Genomic DNA, 10844 nt, shown 5'->3' with positions numbered 1-10844 from the left:
TGGAATGATCACGTAATGTTGATCGTCGGTAAAGCAGATGCCAGACTGAGATTCATTGGAAGAATCCTAAGGAAATGCAATCCGAAAACAAAGGAAGTAGGTTACAGTACGCTTGTTCGCCCACTGCTTGAATACTGCTCAGCAGTGTGGGATCCGTACCAGGTAGGGTTGATAGAAGATATAGAGAAGATCCAACGGAGAGCAGCACGCTTCGTTACAGGATCATTTAGTAATCGCGAAAGGGTTACGGAGATGACAGATAAACTCCAGTGGAAGACTCTGCAGGAGAGACGCTCAGTAGCTCGGTACGGGCTTTTGTCAAAGTTTCAAGAACATACCTTCACCGAAGAGTCAAGCAGTATATTGCTCCCTCCTACGTATATCTCGCGAAGAGACCATGAGGATAAAATCAGAGAGATTAGAGCCCACACAGAGGCATACCGACAATCCTTCTTTCCACGAACAATACGAGAATGGAATAGATGGGAGAACCGATAGAGGTACTCAAGGTACCCTCCGCCACACACCGTCAGGTGGCTTGCGGAGTATGGATGTAGATGTAGATGTAGACGTCGTCTGGCGTTCTGGCGGGCGACATTCAGGTTGGTATCCCACCGCTGTCCAGTGCATCTCCAGACACGTCTTCGCTCGTCATCGAGGGTCATATCGAATCGAGACTCATCACTGGAGACAATTCTACTCCAGTAAATAAGATTCCCTGGCGGAGACATATCTAGAGTCGCCCCCGACAGCGGTGTGATACCAAACTGACTATCGCCCATCAGACGACCCAACAAACAGGAGTGATTGTCTGTGGTGTCGTTTCTTTTCATAGCAGGAGCCCTTTGGTTGTCATCCGCGACAGCAGTCGAGCACAGCAGTACGTCGACAACATTCTACGCCCCGTTTCGCTGCCCTTCATGGCAAGGAAGATGCTGCCCCCCTGCACACGCCGAGAGTTTCTATTGCTTGTCTTCTTGTTTCCCAAAACAAATCTTCGCCGGCAACTTCGTCGGATTTCTTTCCAATTGAGAACATTCGGAGCATTGCGATGATGGTCCTCCAACCAGTTCGGGATTTCGACGATGTAACGCGCCACCTGGACAGAATATGGCGATATCCATCTGGAGGACATTGAGTAACTCTATCAATCATGTTAGGGGCGGAGTTGGATCAACGCATTATTGACTTGCACAATTTTTAAAGCTCTTTCTCTTGAATAAAGACCCAGTTTTTCTGATCATCTAATCATGCATTGGTTTTTAATGTACAGTCATGCTCAAAAGTATCCGAACGACCTTAATTGCATTTCGCCTGATTCGCATGCAACCCACATAGCGCAGCTGCCTAGCAGGTCCTCTAAACGCTCCTTCGTACAGTCGTTTGACTATTGAAAATGGTTCCAACAAGTCACCACTAGAAAACACTACTCTGTATCGCAATAACTCAAGATGTAAAGTAATACTACGATACTACAAATATCAGGGAACACGTTATCACAGATAAGACTGTCCTTAAGGCTTGAAAGCACACATTTATTACAGCAAATGACATTCCTGAAATGTTACCACTCTCATTATTACGTCAGATAGGTAATGCACATAGTAAGTTTATCGTATTCATGATTTCCTCTTCAAAGTAACATACCATACTTATTATTTAACACAAAATGACATTAAAAATTTAAGTTATTCACGAGCAGCTAGTTGAGAATATGTATGAACTTCTAATGGCACGACGAACCGTCTCGTTCTGCATATGGATTCAAACCCAGGTCATGCAGACTAAGCAAAGATTTCGTGACTGACGGAAACTAACAGTCATTCCCGATTAGGCATACAGAGAGTGATATACCCCGATTTTAGACAGTTTCAGTTAGCAAATATCAACATTAAATTACAAAACGAAAACATCTTTTACGGTCGCGAATTCCTACCCAGCACCTATTGTCCCTATTAACGAACTACGAGAGATGTTAAATATTGCTTCTCAACAAGTAACTTATTTGAAATGCCGTGAGGTAAAGCTTTGTGTTGGACAGGGATTTGAACCCAGAACCTAATGAGATAGATAACGAAGCACAATCAACTGTGACGTAGCACATTTTCTCGGAAGTAGCTAGATGTTTTAACTGAAATGACGAGACGAAACATTAATTTTTTCCTTCCCAGGACTCCAACCCGGCACCTATAACTGTTATATTCTAGAGAAAACGAATATTAAATACGGGTTTGTTGCACCAGCAGCGACATGTGAGCATGTTTGAACTAGAAATAATATGATGAAGAGTTCAGTGCCGACTGGGAATAGAGCTCCAGACATATCGTTGTTGACTACACACAAAGAGACGTCAGCTACCGAATTTTTCTCCACCTGCAGCTCGGAATAACATCTCGAACTTACAGTGATCTTGCAAATAGTTCTGTGTCTCACTGGGAGTCAAAAACGTCAAATGTCGTTAGTGGTGACAACGAATGAAAATACATTAAACGTCGAAATTATTATCCACAAGCAGATAGGTGTTCTCATGGTAGAGCTTGATAATACATAATGAAATCTTTAGTGCCGGGCCAGGATTCGAACCCATTCACGCGCAATATGTGCAGATGTTGAGGAATCTGCAGTTTTGAACAAACAACAAATTGTAGCCGAGCTGTATTGTCACGAAGGGAACAAATTCCGCGTTAAGGGCGGTCTGAGTGGCATTCCCAGTTCAAACTCAATTTTATCGACATACAGAAGCTCAGATAAAAGATGGAAAAAGTATTTTGTGATCCTACATAGCGTTTGTCTCGTCACTAGAAATAAGTAACTAGTATAAGAAAGGTTACTAGTGATAGAGTTCCTACATGTCGCCACTCTTGACTTTATGGTGGCTCAACCTAACGTCTACTTGGTAGAGAAGGAATATCACTTTTAAAGCGAATGTCAGACAACAATGCCATTATATCTACTTCACTTGGTGTAGCCAGAAGAGAGTGGAATCTGCTCTCCCTACCTAAAATCACTGACCGAAGTTCGAATCGAACCCAGACCATAGATATATGAACCTAACATCACCCCCACAGACCACCAAATCCTCTTCTCAGTGGCTCATTTTTCTATCATAACGCCGTTGTGCCACACTGGCTGAGAATTCTGACACACAGGCTCCCTGTATCAATTTGCAGCATGTTCAGTAAATTCATTTACTTGGTTCACCGAATCACCATGAACTAGATGCCTTGGCTACCCAGTGCATACATTCAACTTTATTTTGTAATCACAGAAATAAAATCACCTAACTGCCACCTACACAGAACTGCCAACAGTGTAGGATGCAGAAATTTAAATAGGAAGTGTTCCTTTCCACTTGAGCTACTCTATTGCGCTATCTGTTTGTTGAAAATGTCGTGCAGTGCAAAAGAAAAGGTATAACTGTTTGTCTCTCTTAAGTATCGACCTGGCCATATGCATTATCCCACAGCGCTGTGGAATGCATAAGTTCTGGAGGAATTGTTGTTGACTTCTGGAGCTGTTATAGCTATGTGTCACTAGTAGCGTAATGCTAGGAATCGTGTGCGTTAGAAAAGATGTCTCGAGTTCGAGTACATTCACTGCTACATTTTTTTAAAACGCAATTCTGCTGTCTGCTAAAGTTATCAATCTAATGGAACTTGTAACATAATTATCTTCACTTCTCAACCCAAAACAGTAGCATGTGGGAAAAGGGCAAACTTTTGTGACATTTTATTCTTTTCAGGTTTAAAAGACAACCAGGCAGCAGACGCATCTCGAAACTTTTGTATTATGTATGGGGAGAGCGCATCGTGCCAAAATACGTCGGAAAAGTATTTTCTACATTAGCTGTCGTCTGGTAGCAGGAGCATTTTATTCTTCTTCAAACCTTGTTTGACAGCTTTAACTCAGAACATGTTTCCTACATGCATGTAATCAATAAACCGCATGTGCATTTTCAGACTGTTATAGATAACATCAGAGAATTCGCATATATCTCGTTGATGATTAATTTCTCTCTTATTTTTACTTTTGTTTTCACAACACTAAAGGGAACCTCACGAAAATTGTGAGGTGTATTGCAAGAAATGTAATAAAACTACCCACAATAACTTTACGACGAAAGTCTCTTTTAATAAAACTGAGTATCTGTACACAAGCGTGCCTCTATCGACACGAATTGGTAAAATACTACTCACTTAGATTTTGATTGGGTATGTGTTTAATTGGTATGCTGTGTCATACTCAAGAGGTATGCAAATGTGGCATTTCATAAATAAAGTTATGTATTCCAAGAAACCAAAAATTTGCTTATCAGCAGCGGAATGAGGTGTCACCTGTTGTGCAGAATTGTAAGTTTTTCACCATTGCATGATGAGCCGAAAGCATTTTCTTGCGATTTCCTTATCGATGTTTGATCTGACTGTTTGTAGCTCTTTCACAGAAGGGATAAAACGCTACACTCAGTAAGACTGGAACTGCGAGCCATAACAGACGCTTTTTCACAGGTCAGCACGTTATCACGGAGCTGGCGGAGAAGTATGTGTGTTATGCTTTCGTTTTATGAGGCTAATAGTGGCTAGAACTCGTAAACTGCTATTTGAGGGACGAGATTACTTGCGATTTCCACGTGCAACGACTTTCCTCGGCTGGAAACCGTAAATTTACAATCTTTTGTTACACCTCAAGCGATAATGACTCAGATTATTCAATGGAAATGACAGGTAAAATCACGTGAACTTTGTGGCTTAATTCCGTGCACACCGTGAGGTAACTCGTCGATCACAGAGTTACAATACCAGGAGGAAGAAGACGAACCGATGTGATCTTACAACGGGCTGGGAAGTGAGCATAGCTGGTGTCTCCAAGTCGCGGCTGCTGCAGCGTGAAATACGTAATGCGTTTGATTCGCATTTCTGTAACTAGGTTTAGGGACTGGAGCGCAGTTACTAATAATACTCAGAACTGGCTGCAAACTAAACATCATAAATCAGTAACTCTCATAGTTGTTTTTATATTTCTTTCGTAAGTGTACTCAAAACTAAGAAACTCATTCACAGACGTTTTCGTGCCTCGCCGATAGTCGAGCACAACAAACAAATAAAAATGTGTATGTGTGTGTGACAGAGAGAGAGAGAGAGAGAGAGAAATAAAAAAAGAATGAGAGAGAGAAATCAAAAAGAATGAGAGAGAGAGAGAGTAAAAAATTGTAAAGAAATTGAATCATGCTATGTAAAGAAATCTTTCATTAAAATGACACATTCTACATAATTACGAAATATCGTATTCATGATCTATGAAACAAGAATTAATCTCATGTAATCTAATCTAATCATATCATATTGATGACTAGCCATGAAGACTCATGAATTACCGAAGTTTTTGCCAATACGAGTAACCAAATCTAAACTTGAAAATAAAAGACGACAGTTTTTTCAATAAACTGGGACTTCTATCAAGACCTTTTCGTCCCTGTTAACTAACCTCGAAAGATCTCTGATATACCTCAATTCTGAAGTAAAAAAGAGTGCATGCATTTAAATATTAAGTGCATGATCTGAAGTTCTGTGACGGAGATACGAACCCAACATGTAATCGGATTGTTAACTAAGTAAAATCAAATGTTTCGTATCGGTTTTCTTACCAGCTGCTAGGTGTTTGAGTCTAAAATAAGGATACAAACTTTTGTGCCTAAGCTGCACTCGAACTGCACACCTACCGTGCATCCACGAATATAGCTTAAGTTGTTGTTGTTGTTGTTGTTGTGGTCCTCAGTCCTGAAACTGGTTTGATGCAGCTCTCCATGCTACTCTATCCTGTGCAAGCTTCTTCATCTCCCATTACCTACTGCAACCTACATCCTTCTGAATCTGCTTAGTGTATTCATCTCTTAGTCTTCCCCTACGATTTTTACCCTCAACGTTGCCCTCCAATACTAAATTGGTGACCCCTTGATGCCTCAAAACGCGTTCTACCAACCGATCCCTTCTTCTAGTCAAGTTGTGCTACAAACTTCTCCCCAATCCTATTCAATACCTCCTCATTAGTTATGTGATCTACCCATCCAATCCTCAGTATTCTTCTGTAGCACCACATTTCGAAAGCTTCTATTTTCTTCTTGTCCAAACTATTTATCGTCCATGTTTCACTTCCATACATGGCTACACTCCATACAAATACTTTCAGAAATGACTTCCTGACACTTAAATCTACACTCGATGTTAACAAATTTTTCTTCTTCAGAAACGCTTTCCTTGCCATTGCCAGTCTACATTTTATATCCTCCCTACTTTGACCATCATCAGTTATTTTGCTCCCCAAATAGCAAAACTCCTTTGCTACTTTAAGTGGCTCATTTCCTAATCTAATTCTCTCAGCATCACCCGACTTAATTCGACTACATACCATTATTCTCGTTTTGCTTTTGTTGATGTTCATCTTACATCCTCCTGTCAAGACACTATCCATTCCGTTCAACTGCTCTTCCAAGTCCTTTGCTGTCTCTGACCGAATTACAATGTCATTGGTGAACCTCAAAGTTTTTATTTCTTCTCCATGGATTTTAATACCTACTCCTAATTTTTTTTTGTTTCCTTCACTACTTGCTCAATATACAGATTGAATAACATCGGGGAGAGGCTACAACCCTGTCTCACTCCGTTCCCAACCACTGCTTCCCTTTCATGTCCCTCGACTCTTATAACTGCCATCTGGTTTCTGTACAAATTGTAAATAACCTTTCGCTCCCTGTATTTTACCCCTGCCACCTTCAGAATTTGAAAGAGAGTATTCCAGTCAACATTGTCAAAAGCTTTCTCCAAGTCTACAAATGCTAGAAACGGAGGTTTTCCTTTTCTTAATCTAGCTTCTAAGATAAGTCGTAGGGTCAGTATTGCCTCACGTGTTCCAATATTTCTACGGAATCGAAACTGATCTTCCCCGAGGTCGGCTTCTACTAGTTTTTTCATTCGTCTGTGTAGAATTCGTGTTAGTATTTTGCAGTCGTGACTTATTAAACTGATAGTTCAGTAATTTTCATATCTGTCAACACCTGCTTTCTTTGGGATAGGAATTATTATATTCTTCTTGAAGTCTGAGGGTATTTCGTCTGTCTCACACATTTTGCTCACCAGGTGGTAGAGTTTCGTCAGGACTGGCTCTCCCAAGGCTGTCATTAGTTCTGATGGAATGTTGTCTACTCCCGGGGCCTTGTTTCGACTAAGGTCTTTCAGTGTTCTGTCAAACTCTTCACGCAGTATCATATATCCCATTTCGTCTTCATCTACATCCTCTTCCATTTCCATAATATTGTCCTCAAGTACATCGCCCTTGTATAGACCCTCTATATACTCCTCACACCCTTCTGCTTTCCCTTCTTTGCTAAGAACTAGGTTTTCATCTGAGCTCTTGATATTCATACAATTGGTTCTCTTTTCTCCAAAGGTCTCTTTAATTTTTCTGCAGGCAGTATCTATCTTAGCTCTAGTGAGATAAGCCTCTACAACGTTACATTTGTCCTCTGGCCGTCACTGCTTAGCCATTTTGCACTTCCTATCGATCTCATTTTTGAGACGTTTGTATTCCTTTCTGTCTGCTTCATTTACTGCAGTTTTGCATTTTCTCCTTTCATCAACTAAATTCAATATTTCTTCTGTTACCCAAGGGTTTCTACTAGCCCTCTTTTACCTACTTGAGCCTCTGCTGTCTTCACTACTTCATCCCCCAGAGCTACCCATTCTTCTTCTACTGTATTTCTTTCCCCCATTCTTGTCAATTGTTCCCTCATGTTCTCCCTGAAACTCTATACAACCTCTGGTTCTATCAGTTTATCCAGGTCCCATCTCCTTAAATTCCCACCTTTTTACAGTTTCTTCAGTTTTAATCTAAAGTTCATAACCAATAGATTGTGGTCAGAGTCCACATATGCCCCTAGAAATGTCTTACAATTTAAAACCTGATTCCTAAATATCTGTCTTACCATTATATAATCTATCTGAAACCTGTCAGTATCTTCTTCCATGTATACAGCCTTCTTTATGATCCTTGAACCAAGTGTTAGCTACGATTAATTTGTGCTCTGTGCAAAATTCTACCAGGCGGCTTCCTCTTTCATTTCTTTGCCCCAATCCATATTCACCTACTGCGTTTCCTTCTCTCCCTTTTCCTACTACCGAATTCCAGTGACCAATGACTACAAAATTTTCGTCACCCTTCGCTATCTAAATAATTTCTTTTATTTCATCATACATTTCTTCAATTTCTTTTCATCTGCAGAGCTAGTTGGTAAGCTTTTTGCCTTCCAACTAGTGAAATGCGGCAGAGTACGGCGGGTAAATGATTAACAAACCACGATTTAGTGCCGTTAACATGATTTATTTAAACGTCACACGACTCCACATAGGTGCAATCGATTTCGAGGTGCAAAGCGTTTGTTATCTTACTTTTGTGACAGGTGGGCATAAGTGATTTCCAAAGACTTTTTATTGTACTGAAATAATCTTTTGTCACAAAGTAAGAAGGTAAGTGTTTTATTCGTATATATTTTGTAGGAAACTGTAATCGTGATGTAAGATTATACACCTGACTGTTTGACACCACTGATCGGAGAAAACGCTCCATACTAACCCCGCGCCTCCTCTCCACATCCTCCTATGACAGGAGCACGGGATTCTCCTTGCATACCGCTACAGAGCTGTTTCTAGCACAGCTGAGAATTGGCAATATCGTCACAAACATTAGGCAACACTGTGACAGTGCAATCACTTCCGCGTATGGTACTGAATTGACTCGCTATATTCACTTGATATTCCCTTTCCATTTGAATGACTCGTGCTATATAATCCTCATGTAAACTAAGGCACTGAGACAGAAAATTAAATTTTTTGCCTAAAGAAATGCTATTCTTCACATAAGTGACAACTTTTATTATCTTTCACGATGCGTTATGAGGCTGAGCGACAAATACCATAATGAGATTGGCGTACAGGCAGCAGTGTGTCCGTAGCCCGGTGGTATCGCCCGTGTCTTGGGTCAGAACGGCTCAATCAGTCGTCAGTTGTAACCGTCGTAGGGGCCAGCGTATGCGAGCTTTTTTTCTGATATATTTTATGGAGCTGCGAATTTCCGGAAAAAAATTATGTATCGAAATCGGAAGAAAACCTTTACACATCAAATCCTCTTGCTAGCTCGACTTAGTAAGTTGTGTTAATGGTCATAGATCTTGGCTTTATGACTGCCAAGCTGCTTCGCAATACCAGCGTATCTGAAGAAATTCGAATCGACCATCAGCGATACGAATTTCAATATTGTTCTTCACTTAAGACTCACATGCCAGTGTTATAAGTATGAAGGAAATTAACCTCTTCATTACTATAGGACCTGTATGCTAAATCTCCAGAGTAGCAATTAGGAACTCCCTGCAGACATTTGCTAAAAGCGGCTCTAGCAACTTACTTTTTCTATGGGTAGCTTCAAATATGGGCAATTTTGTCACCTTAAATCCAATTGAATATTTTAAATATCACTTGTGAACAGCGTTCACTTCTCCATTAATTAAGATATAGACCACAAAACAAGCAATTTGCCTGAGTAGCTATAGAGCAGGTTCTGATAGGTATGACACAATCTTTTGCATCCATTTACAGTAGAGAATCAAAGAAAGAAATCAAACACATTACATTGCATTTACTCTCTGTGCCTTGACTAACACATATGAATCCATGACAATAATAAATTATTTGAGGAACCTCCCGTGAAAGGGAAAAGAACAGAATGTGACGCTTTAATTGTAGTGCACTGGATCAGAAACAATGAAATTAATTCTGTGCCACATTGATGTATTGCATTCTAGTGTAATAAAATAATCATCAAATAAAAACGGTTTTGTGCCTCCTTTGCTATCAAGAGTGAAACACAAATTGTAGAAGGATTTTATGGGTCACCACTCAACAACATTACAGCATTTTACATGGTCGAGAGTGCGGAGTGGAGCGGACGTTGTCGGCAGAAGGCGAGACAATGCAGTGCCTCAGCCCCCGCCGGTAGGCAGTAAATGGGTCCCAGAGAACTCAGACGCATGTGGTGTTCAGAGGCAGACCAAACTGTTATTACCAGTGTGACAGAAAGCGAAATCTATTGTAGATTAGTTTGAATTACACTCATAGCTTCAGCACCGAGAGGAAAGGGGCGATAAAAACTTTGTCGACGCGTGCTTTTAGTTACCAGACGTCGTATTAGCTAGTCTCGCGTTTTACCTCAAGACTACGGTCGTAGTCAAGAATAAAGTACTAAGACTGAAGTCAAGAGTTCCTCTGGGAAGTGTCGCAGTCCACAATGTTGCCAGATCGAGCATATTACCGGACATAGGATTCTGAGACTGTATTGCCTACCTTACGTGAACGACTCGGCGGTCAATTTTTTCCTCTAAGACGGTATCTACAACACATACTGCACGCTGTAGACCAAGAAGAATTTAAAAAAAAGTAGTTTATGAGAACGACGTTAACTATAGCGTTCGAAGTATTCATAGTATTGTATACGTGCGTGTAAACGCCTTCCAATGCCCACTCAAGGAAGACAAGGATACACAGTCTAGCTTCAATATTATAAATTCGCTTCAGTTTGCGGATGAACTCAGACGTAGGTTGATAATCATTTCTAATATTTAGCATTACTGTACTCATTGGTGTTAAACTCGTTTTCAACCAATGATTCCCACAGCTACAGGAACACTACATGTGATACCTCATAGACAAAATACTTACGCAGTGCTATCAGATGAAAAGATCAACCTGACACAAACTGTGGGAAGATTGTTTTACAAGCCTCGTATGTGGATAATAAGCTTT

This window comes from Schistocerca serialis, chromosome 1, assembly GCF_023864345.2.
Source record: "Schistocerca serialis cubense isolate TAMUIC-IGC-003099 chromosome 1, iqSchSeri2.2, whole genome shotgun sequence".
NCBI lineage: Eukaryota > Metazoa > Arthropoda > Insecta > Orthoptera > Acrididae > Schistocerca > Schistocerca serialis.
The sequence above is the reverse complement of the archived record's forward strand: the minus strand, read 5'-3'. Positions refer to the sequence as shown.